The following is a 15,595-nucleotide window of genomic DNA, read 5'->3' on the forward strand; positions in this document are numbered from 1 at the left end:
AATTGGCTTCCACAAGAAAAGAAAGCCTGTTTCATGGTGATTGCTGATTTCCATGGTGTAAATATTCTTACCTTGGCTGCCATCATAATCATTGTGTTTAACAACTGGCTTGCAAAATACCTGAAAATTTAACAATTGGCTCTTGTGAGCCACAACAGGCTGGTTCCAGCACACGGTTGCTCTCTAGGTTCTTTTGAACTCACATGCCTATTTTTCTTTTTGTGCTGTAATAACTCAGTTGCTCCATCCCTTTCCTATTCTAATTCCTACAAACGCCATGTTTGTTCAGGCCCAGTGAAGTAACACAAGTTGATCTTTATTTCGATGAATGCATCATTTACATATTAGATTAGTCATTATTCTTTTTTCTTCAACCCAAGACAAAATGCAAGTATTCCTCACAATCCAAATCTATTCAGTTTCAAAATCCATATAGTGAGATTTTATATAGTAAGTGATGCTGAATTATCCAAAGCTATTTGGTTTCTGAGTTTTGGATAACAAATACCAAGAGTTCAGATAGCAAAGGATATTAACCCCATTCTTAAAATTTTGGATTTTATTCAATTCCTGAGTTCAAATGGCAAGTATTTGGATAGCAAAGGATACCTGTACTATTTGGCGCCAAAAAATCGTTGATTAATATAAACATGAGTACTAAACTATCACGACAGTATTTACTCATATAAGGTGGACTTCTGGATGATCCAGGATATGCTTACATTAATTTTTAGATAATCATGGAAGTTAAAGCACAAATTTAAGACTTTGTGTTTGGTGGGAATGCTTGTAGCTGGAGGTAATCGAAAACCAAAAGTGGCTTAAACCTTGGATATTTATTGCTTACTTATTAAGAAGTCCTAATGTAGACAGACTTCAGATTGGTCTGCAATCTCAAAATGACACCAAACATCCAGGTTCTTCTACCTTTACCATCCAAGAATGTTGGCTTTTTAGCCTGATGTGTGTTGCATCAAGGTCATGAAATAGATGCTGTGGTCATTCACATCAAAGATAAGCAGGAAGAGGCAGCTCCAGACCCATCTATCTCTGATGAAGAAAGTTAGTTTCTCTAAGATCCCTCTAGCAATTCACCCATCTCAACAGCCAAAACTTGATCACATGGCCACCTCTAGCTACCAGAGAGATTGAGAAATATAATGCCTGGCTTTCCAGACTCTATAGTGAAAGGCAGCAAGGGGATCACAGGGGAGGTATGGGAGTGACTTTTGCATGCCAGTGAAGACAATCTCAGTGAAATTTGTAGGACTTTTATTTGTATGTCTGTGGAATACTCAGCACCCGGGGACCCAAGCTCGGGAATTTGTACCAGGCAACTACTCACAGTTGCAGTCACTGGTGTTTTGGGAGCATTTGTACAGGTCATAGAGTAGATGCTCTGGGGGAGGGGATGACCAGGGAAGGGGACACACACACACACACACACACAGCCTCTGCCTTTGAAGGACTTAGCTGGGGGGTTACTAACACATCACTGTGTGGGGCTAAAGGTTTTAGGGGTATCTGGATTCTTCATGGAAAACTTCCTTGTCTTGTGTGTAGCTTTCTGTCTTTGAATCATGAGGATCGACCACTGAAGATAGCACAGAAGAGGTTCCAGGGGCTCAGTTTCACTGGACTAAGAAATTCTGTTGATGAGCCCAAATCATCTGTCAGATGTCAGATGTCCCACGTTGGAGAGCCAGCTGGAGGCCACAGAGCCGCAAGCCTGTGGTAGACTGTCTTGAAGCATGGGGATGGCCGGGAGATAAAGGAGCTCTGGGGGCGCTGTGGGTACCCTGGTCCCTTGCACTTAGGAGCATTGGAAGTCCCATTGGCCTGGGAGTTAGGAGACCCTGGTTCTAGAAGAAGTCCCAGATGAGTCCTTTCCCCTTATTGGATCTGAGTGACCTTGCACAGGGGCTGACACACAAGTGGTGCTCAGTAATGCTGGCACAAGCTCACTGATCTGTACACTCACACCTGTAATGCTCATCTCCTAGATTTTTGGTTAGAATGCTATATATGGAAATAAGTTTAGAATTTAAAAGCACTATAGAATCTCAGGGTATTTTCACAGTTATAACAGGGGAAGAAGGAAGGAAAGAACTTGTCCTGGGTGGGTGGGTGGGGTCTACTGTGGGCCTGGCACCACGCCAGACATTGTCACATAGCCTCTCTCTGAATTCTTACGGCAGTAATCCCAGCTCAGGAATATTATTCCTATCCTTGTAGCTGGGTTCACTGGGCCTCAGAGAGGTAAAAGAACTCTCCCCAAGTCTCATACCCTATGAGAGGCAGAGCCGGGGTTTTGGAAAGTCTGACTAAGAGCCTGGCCTCAGGAGAGAGAGGATAGAGATTTCAGGGAGAGTTAACACCAAGAAGGGATAAACAAAAACTCAGAAGCTGGGGGAAGCTAAGAAGGAGCTGGATAGGCCCCAGAAAAGTGTGGGGACTGGTTATAATTAACTGAGATGGATGCAAACACTGAACATGTTCCCCCAAAGCAATTTCTCCAAGCCTCCGCCCCGTCCTCCACCTTCCCCTCCCCGCAGCCTGAGGCTGGACTGGGCTGGACAGGGCCAACAGTCAGCTTGCTGCCCACCTCACCTCTGGGCTCCCCACTCCCCCCCCACCCCGGCCCTTCTGATGGCTCCTCTTGCTTTTCCTTCTCCTGCAAGTCTGTCATTTAAACCCCCCTAATTTAATAGGTTGGTCTCATTATTTTGATTAATCATATTAACTCATGTTAATTAAGAGAGAGATTTAAGCAATGACAGAGGTTAATGGAATCAGCCCGTGTTCTTCTCTGCCTTTTGTTGGGGCCACTGACAGGCATGGGGGGAAGAAGAGGGAAAAATGGGAAACGGCACATCAGCAGGACCAAGCCTAGGATGAGCCAGCGAGTCTGCAAAGTGGGAGGGGAGAGAAAGGTATCGAGGAGATGATCAGTTACCAGTTGGAGTTCCCTGTTAATTGAATGTCTGATTTTATTAATGATTTTATTAATGTCTGAATTTATAAAAGTCCTTAAGAAAAGAAAAGAATTTAGTCAGTTCAGCAGTTAACTGTGAAAATTAATGCCGAGGATATAAGTTAACATGGCCATTTTATTTGTCTCCCTTTTTTTCCCTAGTTGTGGGGATGAAATTGGGTGCATCTCCTCAGAGGTCTTTTCCATCTCTGGGTTCTTTATTTGGTGCTGAAGAAGCAGGCGGCCGAGCCCACAGCCTCAACCTGACTCTATTAGAAAGAATAAACACACCTACTGTGTTCCAGGCTCTGTGCTGAACAGCTTAAATGCAGCTTTTCATTGAATTCTGTAACAGCACACCGAGGTCCCCTTTTCCAGTGGAGGAAGCTGAGTCAGAGATGCTGTGTCACTCGTCCAAGGTTTCAGAGTTTGAGAGCCTCAGATCTGGGTGAAAGCTTTGGGGTCAGGGGCCGCTTCTGTCTCATCACGATGACTTCAGGTCTTGGGAGGAGCTGTGACATCCTGGCACAGGCCCTGCTGGAAAGGACCTTATCTGGAGAACTTGGAAGGGGGTCGAGGCAGGTGCAGGTGCAGAGCTTCGCCTCAGCTGACAAGTACTTTTCTCCCTGTCTTCCAAGTTGTCCCAGAGCCAAGAAGGGTTGGTGTTATGGATTGAAGTGTGCACCCCAGAAAGATATGTCGAAGTCCCAAACCCCCAGAACCTGTAAATGAGACTTTATTTGGAGATGAGGTCTTTGCAGATGTTATCAAGGTGAGGTCATACTACATTAGGATGAGCCCTAATCCAATGTGGCTGGTGCCTTTATGATAAGAGAAGAAGGGTCACAGACATAGACACACAGAAATGATGGCTATGTGCAGAGGAGGCAGAAACTGGAGTGATGCTGCCACAGGCCAAGGAATGTCTGGGACTACAAGAAGCTGGAAGGGACAAGGAAGGAGCCTCCCCTGGAAGTGTCAGAGGGAGCATGGCCCTGATGACACCTTGATCTTGGACTTCTAGACTGTAGAACTGTGAGAGAATAAATTTGTTATGTTTTGAGCTGGTCCATGGGTGGTTGTTTGTTATGGAAGTTCTAAGAAACTAATATACTTTTCAAAAGCTTGACTGAATGTGAATCTCTTTTACTTGTTGGCTGATGCTTCTTCAGCTTAAGGTTTTGACCCCAGTTAAAATGCAGAAAATGCTTTTCAGGCCACCATCTCTCCTTTGCAGATAATTGCAAGGAGGGGTGATGGGTGGCACTTCTTGGGGTCACACAGCACAAATGCAACTGATGCTCAGGGTAACCTTAGTCCAAGCTTACCTGGCACAACCCTCATCATGACTGCTGGAACACCTGGTTCCCAAACCTGAACCCCAAATTTCAGGGTGCCTAGCTTGTGTGCTTTTCTCTCAGAGCCTTGGGATGTAAATGAACTCTTTATGGCTTGTAAACTAATTCTTACTAGGGTGTCAGTGGCTTCCTGAGTCTCCCACTACATATGAGAAGCTGCAGAGTCTGGTGTAGGGATTTCACCCCTTCCCCCTTCTGTATGATGACAGACATCACCAAGAGGTCACAACACACTTTTCTGCTAAGCCTGTGAGTGGCCTCAGAATTTAGCAGTCTGACTGATCTGAGTTGGCAATATTCATTTATCCATTCAATAAGTGTTTAAGTGCCTATTAGGGCCAAGATTGGTGCCAGGTGCTGGATATATTTTGGGGAACAACACAGACAGTCCTGAGGTCTGGAATAAACTTTTGTGTCATCCCTGACCAAGTGAGAAGACCACTCACTTGGAATCAGGAATCCTACTGCTTGGACCATGCACATGACTGGTGTCAGTTTCCTTATGTGTGAAACGAGAAGATTAAGCTAGATTACTTCTGTGGCTCTGTCCATCTCTACATTCGAAACTCTACATCTGAAAAGCAGGCTGAAGACCTACTGTCTCAACTAACACCCAAACCTCCAGTGGTTAGAACCCCAAGCAGATAGTGGTCCTTTGGGCAGGGGAGACATTTGAGAATAGTAGAGACCTTTGGCAAAGACCGCTGATCACACCCAGACAAGACAGTGCCTTTACCACCTGGAGACAACCCCCCCCCCCAAGTCAGCAGGTAGCCTTCCTTGTCTGAGCTCAGAGACAAAGGATAGGCAAGGAGGAATTCCATGTATGACTTGAAATTGGGCACAAATTAGTTCTTGGCTTTGACAAAATCAACTGAGCAAGCAGAACTGGAAAAACTGTGACTTAGCTGCAGCAAATATGAAAACAAAATCGATTAAGGTGGTTGTCAGCTCAGTATGAAGCCATTGGGATCTTAATCTGCACTGATAGAAATAACATCTAGGATAAAGGAAACAAGGGTCATTTGATCTACTGTGCCATTCTGACTATTCCTGGAATGCTATATTCACTTCTGAATCCCATATTTTAAAAGAGAAGTGAGGGTATGAATTAATAATTAGATATTTACTACACGTGTTTGGCACTTAACACCCATCATTTCATTTTAATCCTGACAACACCTCAATAAGACAATTACCACTCATTTTACAGATGGGGAAATTGAAGTTAAGCCAGTTCTCAAAGTGTCTCATTCATTTAGTGATGGAGTTGGGACTGGAACTCATGTTCATCTGACTCCAAAGCACACGGTCTTTCTGTAGACAATAATGACCTTGGGAAAGAGAGAGGTCACTTCCAGAGGGCTACTCTAAGGGTGAGGCAAAGTGAAAAGGGATGCCAGACTTAAGCTTGGTCTTAAAGGAGGGATAGGTTAGAAAAAAATTATGTGTGTGTGGGAAGGGTCATGCAGGAAACATGCTAGGGACAAAAGAAAGTCAGTAGAGGCTTAAATATGAGAATCTGGGAGGGGTATCTGGTGAGTGGGAGGTGAGAAGACTCACATTATTTGTGGGGGGCAGAGGCGGTAGACAAGGGTGGGCAGTTTTAGTCCAGATTACAGAAGGCTTTGAATGCTAGGTTAAGTATTATAAACTTTGTCACATTTCTAATGGGGAGGTAGTAAAGACTGAATAGTGCTCGAGGTTGGAGTGTCATGCTAAGGGCTGGGCTTCAGGAAAATAATCTGTTGATCACATCCATTGTGTGGATAGACTGTGGTAAGCAGAAGGTAATGTGACAAGAATAAAAGATAATTAAACTGTTTGTATTTGCAATCTTTCCTATTTTCTTTATTTCCCAAGAAGGAATTATTCATTCTGTGAACAATCAGTTATCTTTTAAATAAATAAAACTAGGTAAAACACGAGTGCTATGTTTACCTAAATATTTACCACCTCCATCAATCTTCTTTTTTCCCACATAGCTCTGAGTTTTCATCTGATATCTGATATCATTTTCCTTTGGCCTGTGCAAATTCATTTGACTTTTCTTGCAGTATAGATCAGTGTTTATTTGGGTGAAAAAGTATTTTTTTTCTTCATTTTTGAAGAGTATTTTCACTGAATATATAATTTAAATTACAGATTGACAATTTTTTTTCAACATTTAAAATATGTCATACCATTGCCTTCTGACTTTTAGTGTTTCTGACAAGAAGTCTATAGTCATTCTTGTCTCTATACCCCTGCGTGTAATAGTTCTTTTTTTGTCTGACTACTTTTAAGATTTTCTCTTTATAGCTGATTTTCAGAAATTTGCTTACAGGTGTCCTAGTGTGCTATTTATTGTGTTTCTCCTGCTTGGGGATTACTGAGTGTTATAGATTGAATCCTTGTGTCTCCCCTGAATTCATATGTTGAAGCCCTAACCCCCAATATGATAATATTAGGGAGTGGGGTCTTTGGGAAAGAATTAAGTTTAGATGAGGTCATGAGGATGGAGCCCCAGTGATGGAATTAGCACCCTTTTAAGAGGAGGAAAAGACACCAGATCTTCTCTCTGCATACATACACAACAAGGAAAGGCTATATGAACACACAGCAAGAAGGCAGCTGTTGGGCTTCCCTGGTGGCGCAGTGGTTGAGAGTCTGCCTGCCAATGCAGGGGACACGGGTTCGAGCCCTGGTCTGGGAAGATCCCACATGCCGCGGAGCAGCTGGGCCCATGAGCCACAACTACTGAGCCTGCACGTCTGGAGCCTGTGCTCCGCAACAAGAGAGGCCGTGACAGTGAGAGGCCCACGCACTGCGATGAAGAGTGGCCCCCACTCGCCGCAACTAGAGAAAGCCCACGCACAGAAACAAAGACCCAATGCAGCCAAAATTAAATAAATAAATAAATAAATAAAAGAAGACAGCTGTTTTCAAACCAGGAAGAGGGCCCTCACCAAGAATTGAGGCTGCCAACATCTTGATTTTGGACTTTCCAGCCTCCAGAACTGTGAGAAATAAAGTTTATTGTTTAAGCCACCCAGTCTATGATATTCTGTTATAGTGACCTAAGCTGACTAAGACACTGAGCTTCTTAGATTAGTAGATGTATAATTTCCATCAAATTTGGAGAAATTTTGACCCCTGTTTCTTCAAATACATTTTCTCCCTCTTCCCACTTTTGGGATTTCAATTGCATACATCTTTGACTGCAAATGATATTTTCCCACAGGTCACTAAGGCTCTCTGTGTGTGTATATATATAACTTTATTCTTTCTGTGCTTCAATGTATATAGTTTCTACTCCTATATCTTTAAATCTTTAATTCTTTAATTGCTATATTTTATAATCTTTTTTTCTTCTGAAGTATCTAATCCACCCAATGGATTTTTTTTTTTTTTTTCCTGTACGCGGGCCTCTCACTGTTGTGGCCTCTCCCATTGCGGAGCACAGGCTCTGGACGCGCAGGCTCAGCAGCCATGGCTCACGGGCCCAGCCGCTCCGCGGCATGTGGGATCTTCCCGGACCGGGGCACGAACCTGTGTCCCCTGCATCGGCAGGCGGACTCTCAACCACTGCGCCATCAGGGAAGCCCCACCCAATGGATTTTTAATTTCAAATATATTGTTTAGTTCTAGAGGTTCCATTTAGTTCATTTTCATATCTTCCAGTTCTCTCTCCATATTCATGTTTTCTTTTTAAATATTTGAGGATATTTATAATAGCTATTTTAAAGTCTTTTAAAACCCATCATCTCTTCATTCTGTGTCTGTTTCTATTGGCTTTTTTCTTTTTCTTGGTTATGGGTCACATTCTTGCTTCTTTGAATGCCTAGTAATTTCTGAATGGGTACTGGACGGTTTGGATGTTACATTGTTTAGTGTCTGGATTTTATTGTCTTCCTTTAAAGAGAAGAGAAGTTTGTATTGGTAGATTTTTAAGTTACTTGTGGATCAACTTGTGTTTTCTAGACTTGTTTTTAAGCTTTGTTAGGATGGGTCTAAAGTAGCCGTTATTCTATTAGCTATATTATTAAGCTATTACCCTTCTGGGGTCTTTACTAAATGTCCCTGATGTTAATTGGACACCTCCCTGCCCTTTGTGATCAGTGGTCTCAAGGAGGACCCTCAGATATCTGGAGCTCTTTCTCTGTATAGCTCCTTGATTTTTGGTATTCTGTCCTTCAAATTCCAGCCACTTCAACCTTCTTCAACTCTAATCTCAGTATCCTCAATTCAACAAGATTGTTGTTCTCTGCTTGGGTTTTCCCTCTTTGAACTGTGGTCTGGAAAATACCCCCAGGCAGAAAAGTAGAGTGGTTGTTTCCTTCCTTGGTCCTGTTATCTGAAGTCTGAAATCAGCCATTTCATATATTTTTAAAGTTTTTTAGCAGTTTTTAGCAGAGGACAACTTCATTGTGATCATTAAGGTCACTGAGCCTGCCTCTTCCACATCTGTAAAATGGGAATAGTGATCCCAGAGAGTTGTGAAGCTTAGAAACCTGTCTACAACAATCACAATATAAATCCTCCTTATTTAACCTCCTAACTTCCTAAACCTGTCCAAGGTCAGCCTGCATCTTCTTCAGCTCCACCTCTTGAGGGACTGGAAGTGAGAGACTGGCAATGTGACAGAAATCACTGTAGTTTTCACAAGGACCTGTGAAGGCCCTAGCTTGAGGATATAATGCAGAAATATCTCTCCAACTTCTTCAGGGCCCACACTACTTTATTTGACAAGAGACTATATGCCCCATTTGTCTACTTTATCCATATTTTCAGTGACGGCTAAAGGAGCTTAGAAGGAGAGATGGGAAGAAAGGCATTGAATCCCATGAAGTGCCATGTTATCAGCCATTTCAGAAACAGAAGTGTAGGTACTCTCCTTTCATAGTCCTTGCTACCAGAGGATTACTCTATCTGGAAGACCCTTCTGGATCACTGGCAGCCCCCAAGACAGTATTTGAGAATGACTGCTCTATAGGATATATTCAGGGGCACAGATCCAGAGTCTTCCTTCCATCATAGAGCCTGACCCCAAGTAAAAGCTTAGAAAATGCACACTGAATTATTTTCGACATCTCTCCCAAAAGTCCCACCCTTGTGGTGTAATTCTTGCCTACTTCATCTTAAATATGACAGTGTTCTAAAACTTCTCCCTCAAATTATAACCTTTTATAGATAGTATGGAAACTTCTCCACATTTGGGGGAGGCAGGGGGAACCAGCATCAACACATGGTGAAGAGCATGTGAACAGATGGGACAGAGAAAAGGAGCTGATAGAGTTTCCAGTGACTTCAGTAGCGTCCACCAAGTTACAATATGTGACTAGGTGTCACAGTCTGGTTTAATAGGTAGAAATATGAAGCAAGAAGAGATCTGAAGGCCTTTCAGCCCCAAGTGGTCCTCTTGTCCTGCTGATGATGTTCTCCACTTTTCCTTCACAGTACTTCTCAGTTGTAATTGTAGCAGGATGATGGTCTCTGCCTCTTTTACCCTCTTCATCCCTGCCCACCCTCATCTGTCAGGATTAGTAAGAGAAAGGTTTTTCTGTCTTATAGCTGCTTCACACTGAAGACTGTAAAAGGTGAACTCATCTCCTTCTGTAAAGATGCACTTTAGCCCCCGAGGATGGAGCCAGGGACTCTGACGGTGGTGGGGGGGAGTGTTGAGGTGGGGTGGGTAAGAGAAGAGAACAAAGACACAAGCTAGGAATAAGAGACTCCAAGGTATCCGTCTAGGGCAGAGTTTGCATGGGAGGAAAGGCAAGCTAATGCAGGAAGTGAAGACATGTTTTGCAGCATCCTCTGGGTCCCCTGTGTGTTTGGGTTTGGCTAGATCAGTAGTTCTCTGCCCTAACTACACATTAAATTCACCTGGATGGCTTTTATGAAATACTGATGCCCCTGCCCCCAGCTCCAGATATTCTGATCTATTGGTCTAAGGTGGAGCTTTGGCATCAATAATTTATAAATCACCCTGGGTGATTCTAAGAGTAGCCATTGCTAAAAACCACTGCATTAAATAGTAATATGGTTTTCTTTTTGTCACTGTGGGTTCTGAAAATCATCCACAACTGAACCACGTGGCAAAATAAGGGTTCATGAGTGGAGCAGAGTGACTTGTAAATCAAGAATGAGCAAAAAGAAGCCATCTTTATGGTTGGTCCTCCCTGAAGAACCCAATACTCTTGGGTTTGCATTCTTGCCCAAGAGCTTATCATGAAGGGTCCAGGGCTGAAGTCTCAGCGTTTTTATTTGTCAACTGTGTAGGCCAGTCAAGTCACTTAATCTCTCTAAACTGTACTTTTAGCATCACACAGAGGATCATTGCAATTTTCTAGCCCAGTAGGTGAGAGTGTGTGTGGATCCTGGAGTCAGGTTGCTTTACCACCTACAAACTATGTAACTGATCACATCCCTTAAGCTGTCTGAGACTAGGTCTTCTCATCTATAAAATGGGGATAATAAAACTCAAAGAGTGGTCATGAGGGTTAAGTAGATTCCTACATGTAAAGCACTTAGAATAATAACTGGTACATTGCAAGTGTTAGCCAGTCAGTCTTAATTCCCCTGATTCCTGCTAGAATTGCCTGGGTACTTCTCCCTTCCTCCATGCTCCAGGATGCTCGGATAAAGAGCATTTCCTTTCTCTGGGCTACAATCTTTTATTTGCCCAATTGTTCAAATAGGCAATAAATATATATTTATAAACAAAAATTTATGGATATGGAACTATTTGCTCAGTTGGTCTTCAAGGTCACATATGCTCAGAATATCTTTGCCTTGATAGTGAAGGTGGTAAATTAATAGCCTGAAAGCTGAAGCATGACGCTGCCGATCCTGTAGGTGTTTTGCAAGTGTTCACTCCCCAACAAAGGTACCTTTCACTTTCTTTTTTCATGTATGTGAAGCTGAAGAGGGTTCCAATGGGGAAGAAAAGCAGGAGTTACTTAAAAGATACAAAGGAGGTGCTCTAGGAGCTCTGATGAATCCTGCATCATAAAGGATGAGGACTGAGGGGTAGAGAAGGGCGTTGTCATGCGGTCAGCTGCACTTGCCTTCCCTGCAAACTTCCTCCATTCTTCTGTAACAACTGCCTGATTTTCCTCTGGGAAACCACCCCACCCCACCCCAGCCCCAGTGGAAGAAGATGTGAATGAATTATCACTGGTCATCAGCCGACCTACCAACCACAGTGACTGGCTCAGGGATGGGCATGTGACTCAATCTCTTCCAAGAGACAAATTTTAAGAGGTTGCAAACAAACGAAAACAAAAATTTTTGTTTGTTTGATTTGGCTTGTAGCAACCTCTTAAAAAAAGAACCTCTTTTGGCTGTGTTCTGAATGTTTTCTCCACTAACCCTCACAACGATTTTGTCATGCATGATTATCTGCATTATACAGATTGTTAGTGTGAAGTTTTTATGCCTTTGAGCGTGGCTTCTGTATAAAGGAAATAGTTATTTAGGGTTTTACCCATTAACGTGCAATAAACTAAAATTATATGTTAAAAGCCCCAATTCTTCCATACGTGTTTTCCCATTGCTTTTACTGTGATTTAAAAAAATGCATAACATGAAATTTACCCTCTTAACCATTTTAAAGAGTACAGTTTATTAGTATTAAGTGTATTCACATTATTGTAAAACAGACCTCCAGATTTTTTCATCTTGCAAATCTGAAACCTTGTATTCATTAAACGACTCCCCTTTCTCACCTCCTCCCAGCGCCCCGTAACCACCCATCTATTTTCTGCTTCTATAAATTTGACTGCTATAGGTCGCTCACATAAGGAATCACACAATTTTTGTCTTTTTGTGACTGGCCTACTTCACTTACCATCATGTCCTCAAGGTTCATCCGTGTTGTAACATGTGACAAGATTTTTTCCGCAGGCTTTTAAGATCAGCTTACACATTTTATTATTCTATTTGTAAGTCATTTTACACATCTTGTTATTCTTATTTTAGCAACCATTTTAAGGGGCTCTTGAATTCTATTTTACCCCATTTCAAAACCTAGTTTGTTAAATACTTCTGAGTATTTAAAACTGCATTTGTAAATGTAATACGTTTTATTTCCTTCTTAAGTACTTCCATGTCCTCACTTAACAAACAAAACCTTCCCAAGTACTCAAAAAATCCAAAAACCTATGAAATTAAACTAATAAAATGAGTATAGTTCCTCTTAAATATTCCAACACTTAAAAATGTAAAATATTACATTTTTCACAATGTAAAATCCCAAGTCTTTTTTTGTGTGTGTGGTACACGAGCCTCTCATTGTTGTGGCCTCTCCCATTGCGGAGCACAGGCTCCGGACGCGCAGGCTCAGCGGCCATGGCTCACGGGCCCAGCCGCTCCACGGCATGCGGGATCCTCCCGGACCGGGGCACGAACCCGTGTTCCCTGCATCGGCAGGCAGATTCTCAACCGCTGGCCACCAGGGAAGCCCCCAAGTCTTAAATCAATTATGTAATCACACATTTTAAATTGGAGTAGAAAGTTGTCACTCCAAAGGCAAAAATTCCTTAAATTTTGCAAATAGATAGGATAGTAAATTTTTGAAGATTCACTAATGCAAATATATTAAAATATAATTTTCATTTCCTTAAACGTTCCCCTACTTAACTACAAATTTTCCTGGAGTTGAACAAGGTGTGTCCCTTGGAAAGCAGTGACATCCCGTTAGCTGAGGTTATTGATGATTGAGATTTCACCAGGATTCTACCTGGATTCCGATCCATGCCCCTTTCAGGATGCACTAAATCTTATTTAGGGTTGCTATAATGTCAATGCCACCACAACTCAAAGGGGGTAGTGGTGAAGTCCGCTACCCATATTTCCACATTACGTGCATTCCAGAAAGCTAGCAACTCCCAATTAGGTGGTAGAGAGTGCATCTTCCTTTTTTCCCCCCTTTGTCTCTCAATTTTGTATGTTTTCTTTTCTAAGTAAGAACTTAATGAAATTCTGCATTATTTTTATATCCTTCCTATCTCTTTCATATATACAGCTCATGTGCATTAATATAATATCCTATTGAATGTTGAGTATTTTGGATATCTCATTTGGTTTCCTCTGCTTTGCAGTTACATTATGTGATGCTGTTTTACTGGCACAGATAAGGAAACTGAGGCCCAGAAAGCTTAGCTGGCTTCCTCTAGGTCTCACTATGAATCAGGCATATGGCCAAGATTTGGTCTGTGGGGTTTTATTGTTTTTTCTTTTTGCGGTACGCAGGGCTCTCACTGTTGTGGCCTCTCTCCTTGTGGAGCTCAGGCTCCGGACACGCAGGCTCAGCGGCCATGGCTCACGGGCCCAGCTGCCCTGCGGCATGTGGGATCTTCCCGGACCGGGGCACGAACCCGTGTCCCTTGCATTGGCAGGCGGACTCTCAACCACTGCGCCACCAGGGAAGCCCCTGGTCTGTGTTTTAACATGCCAGTGGACTCTCTACTCCTCATTGCAAATGACATAAGTTAGGCACTTACAGGTCAGGGTAGAGAGTTTATATAACTCCTTTTAAAATAACTTCTCCATCAGTCTATCAACAAATATTTATTGAACTTGTGCTCTGAGCCAGGCTCCTAGCACCGTGGAGCTCATAGCCTGGAGGAAACCCACGTCGGCTGTTGGCAAAGGACAGGGAAAGCCACTCTGGGGAGTCATAGTGAAGAGACTTAACTCACTCAAAGGGGTCAAGAGGGCTTCCCAGAGTGGACCTGAAGAAGGATACAAATTCACTAGGCTGAGGTGTGTGGTTAAAAGCATGGCTGGAATGGGGCTGGGGGTAGGTCTGTGGAAGCTTTGTTCTCAATGACACTTTTCAAGTTTTTAGGAAATTTTTTTTTTTCTTTTTTTCTTTTTTGCAGTAAGCTGGCCTCTCACTGTTGTGGCCTCTCCCATTGCGGAGCACAGGCTCCGGAAGCGCAGGCTCAGCGGCCATGGCTCACGGGCCCAGCCGCTCCACGGCATGTGGGATCTTCCCGGACCGGGGCACAAACCCGCGTCCCCTGCATCGGCAGGCGGACTCTCAACCACTGCGCCACCAGGGAAGCCAAGGAAATATATTGATATGACAGTTAAGATCATGAAAAAGAAAGGTCAGAAGAAAGAGTGTGCAAACCTGTGTCTTACAGAGAGAAGCTAGTCAAATGGTGAGTCCTTTTGAATGTGCTCATTCACCTGCTAAGATGGCAGGGTCCTGCTCCCGTCAACTCTACCTTCAGGTTGACCTTCCCAGATGTTAAAATGCTCAGTGCCGTCTCCTGCCTCAGGTTGGCAGGTGGAGAGAGACTTCCCTACAGAGCAAGAGCACGGTGGACATCTCTCCCTCCCTTCCTTTCTTTCTCCTTCCCCTCTCTTCGGCATCACTTTTCTTGAGCTTCTACTAAGTGCCAGGCACTGTGCTAGGGGCTGGGTTACAACGATGAGCAAAAACACAAGTGGTCCTTATCCACCAAGAGCCCATGGCCAGGCCTCTAAGAGATGGTTGTTAAAATCCCTCTACAAAAGATCTCGGTGCAAGGGGTTTTTTTTTGTTGGTTTCGTTGCTCTCTTGTGTACTCTCCTAGTGAATTTAAATACACATAAACTCAAACTCACCTCCTCCATCAAACATAATTCTTTGACCTAAATACTCCTTTAAGAAGTTTCTTCTTATAAAGTTTCCATGTATTCTACCTTCAGATTTTAAGGCCTCATTCGTCAGGTAGATAAACACACACATGAGAGCATGCATGTGTATTAAAGAGGCCACTGCATGGAAACTAGATGAGGAAGAAACGTCAAGAGAGCCTTATCAATCGGGGTATCTTATTATCTTTAGAGAGAATCCCAACCCCTGACTGCAAACAGATAAGGGAGAGGAGAAGCAATGATAAAAGAGAAATCGTAGTAGTATTTTACTCTGTATAAGGCTGGGTGGTGAGTTGTATATCTACAGTAGTTTCTGGGGTGGAATTCCTTTATTCCATTTAGATGTCCTGACACGTGTGGACACGTGTGGACCCAGCGGTGTGTGTGGCTGTCCTTGGTCCTCAGTGAGTGTGTTGCTTGTCCTATCGGCACACAGCCCTGCTGTGGATGTGGATAGCATCCACTATCTTCTGAGCCCATCCATATGCATGTGTGTCTATATCCCAGCAGCGGTTTGGCATCATTCATTTCCAAAACCAGCATGCATTCATTTTCATAACTTTTTGTTCCATTACAATATTAATGGGACTATCAATGGGAAAGGACAAGAGAAGCATTTTTAATGTTT

At 43.1% G+C, this 15,595-nt stretch overlaps 1 long non-coding RNA gene across 3 annotated transcripts in view; it reads left to right on the forward strand.

The window, feature by feature from the left end:
* The window catches only part of LOC136793779 (uncharacterized), a 110,393-nt gene extending 95,544 nt beyond the window's left edge, over positions 1 to 14,849 (forward strand). For 2 of the 3 annotated variants that reach the window (XR_010839461.1, XR_010839463.1), the window contains exon 4: positions 14,202 to 14,849. This is a non-coding gene — a long non-coding RNA (uncharacterized lncRNA). Of the gene's footprint in view, positions 1 to 3,136; positions 6,251 to 14,201 lie in introns of those variants that run through there. The other variant, XR_010839462.1, reaches the window with a different exon arrangement.
* Positions 14,850 to 15,595: the final 746 nt, after the last annotated feature.

The sequence above is a fragment of the Kogia breviceps genome, chromosome 3 (assembly GCF_026419965.1).
Source record: "Kogia breviceps isolate mKogBre1 chromosome 3, mKogBre1 haplotype 1, whole genome shotgun sequence".
In the NCBI taxonomy this organism is placed as follows: domain Eukaryota; kingdom Metazoa; phylum Chordata; class Mammalia; order Artiodactyla; family Physeteridae; genus Kogia; species Kogia breviceps.